A 2222-nucleotide genomic window follows, 5' to 3' on the forward strand; every position below is an offset into this window, starting at 1 on the left:
GGGACTAGGTGAGATTAAGAGTTCGGCACGGACTAGGAGGGCCGAGATGGTCTGTTTCCGTGCTGTGATTGTTATATAGTTATATGGTTATCTGCGTATTCCAGCGAACGTAAACATGGCTCTCCCCGGGAGGGAGCACTTGGTAAGCAGGTTTGCAGTATCGTCAGTGTCATTTCCTGCCCGTGATGGACATGGACATGGGCAGGCCATCCTGTGATGGTGGACTGCAGGCAGTCACCTCTTTATATTGAGCTGGCCGTTCGCTGTAATTATCGTATATCGCCAGCGGACGAAGCACCAAGCAATACAGTTATGGCTGCTGTGAGAATTCTCTCTCTATGTTAGCAGTAGAGAATTGCACCGCTATGTTCCGGTGAAGATGAAACTTTTCCATCTGCAACAAGGAGTATATCCAAAGGCAATCGCTTTTGTTAATGGAGGAGTTCTAGTTCTAGTTCTTCCACATCAGGTCCTGGTCAAATTACACCGGTATGTTTCGGTGAAGATGAAATTTTCCGTTCCGTTCCTTCTCGTGTGATGGGCTGCCGTTTCAGGCATGCAATGGTGCTGGAGGCACAGAACAGAGAAAAGGATGTGAGGCAACTTGCTCAGCGTCGACGTCGCTTAGCATGCGGGAGGTAGCGATATCATATAACCATATAGCAATTACAGCACGTGAACAGTCCATCTCGGCCCTTCTAGCCTGTGCCGAACGCTTACTCCCACCTACCTGCACTCAGCCCATAACCCTCCATTCCTTTCCTGTCCACATACCTATCCAATTTTTTTAAAATGACAAAATCGAACCTGCCTCTACCACTTCTACCGGAAGCTCATTCATGGCGGCATTCACCGTTGATGTTTTGGATGCAGAGACACGCCTGTCATGAAATTGCTGTGGACGCCTGTCGGTGCTGGAAGGATGAGAGAGAAGTAGAGGAAAATGTCCCATTTACTGAAAAGATGAAAATGTGGTGTCAAGCCGGCTTGTTTGAAAGAATGTGGAGTAAAAGACTGCTGCCAGATGGTGCTGCATTGAACGGTGATCTTCAGGTTGGGAGAGAGTGATAAATCAGGTAAGCGGTAAGAATGGGGAAGCAGGGTGAAAGAAGGCAGTTGGCTGCTACAGGAGTGCATAAGAATAGGGCAAAGGATGCCAGCGAGCCAGGTAGGAGTCGAATCTACAATCTTCTGATCCGTAGTCAGACGCGTTATCCATTGCGCCACTGGCCCACACAACCTGGAACTCTGGACACCTTCAAATGGCAGTGTGCTGCAGGCAATAGAAAGACATCCTTAACTGGCTGCCCTAAATATTGATGGCAACCGCCGCCGATGTGCAGTAGATTGCAGCCGGCTTCCCTACATCCTTTAGTTTGTATCGTGAAGGACTGTACTCAGAAATGCGTCGTCCTTCAGCCGCTGCTTCAAATCGGGTTCCAACCATCAGTTCCTCTTCTGTTACGCAGATAATCAACCGCGTATCACTGAGCATGTTGTCTAGTGATCTGAAGGTAGCTAGTTCGAGCCTCAGCTCAGGCAACCTGTTGTGGCCTTGAGCAAGGCACTATATCACACATTAGTCTGCGACGACACCGGGGCCAAGCCGTATCGGCCCTTGCCCTTCCCTTGGACAACATCGGTGGGATGTAAATGGGAGACTTACAGCATGGGCAACTCTGGACTCCCATACATCCCTGCCCAGGCCTGCGCCCTGGAAACTTTCCAAGGCGCAAATCCATGGTCTTGTGGCGGCTCATTTCCTAGCGTATGCGAACCGACTCACAATTAGATAGCCTACGGGGGTTTGCGAGCACAGAGCTTTGGAGCCTCTTCGCCATGGGGGGCCGGTTGACAGAGGCTTAAAAGTGAGGCTGAAGTTTTCGAATAAAGTTTTTCCTTCGACTGCAGTTACCGACTCCGTGTCGTAATTTTAGCGCTGTTTGTAGCACACCGCTACAATTGGTGACCCCGACGGTCCAAACGATTTTTGGACCAGAAATGACCGACGCCGCCTCTGTTCATGCGGTTTCGTTGACACTGCCGGGTTTCTGGACACAGCGCCCGGACCTATGGTTCCAGCAAGCCGAAGCCCAATTCCACGTTCGCCGGATCACCTCAGAAGACACCCGCTACTACTACGTGGTGGGCTCCCTCGACCAGGACACAGCTGCCCAGGTCGCGGAGTTTGTACAGTCGCCCCCGGCAGACGGCAAGTACAC

At 51.0% G+C, this 2222-nt stretch overlaps 1 non-coding gene across 1 annotated transcript; it reads right to left on the reverse strand.

The window, feature by feature from the left end:
* Positions 1–1160: 1160 nt before the first annotated feature.
* On the reverse strand, positions 1161–1233 carry trnar-acg (transfer RNA arginine (anticodon ACG)). The gene has a single exon. It is a non-coding gene; the product is annotated as a tRNA-Arg (tRNA).
* Between the last annotated feature and the right edge of the window lie 989 nt (positions 1234–2222).

The sequence above is a fragment of the Hypanus sabinus genome, chromosome 1 (genome assembly GCF_030144855.1).
Source record: "Hypanus sabinus isolate sHypSab1 chromosome 1, sHypSab1.hap1, whole genome shotgun sequence".
Lineage (NCBI taxonomy): Eukaryota > Metazoa > Chordata > Chondrichthyes > Myliobatiformes > Dasyatidae > Hypanus > Hypanus sabinus.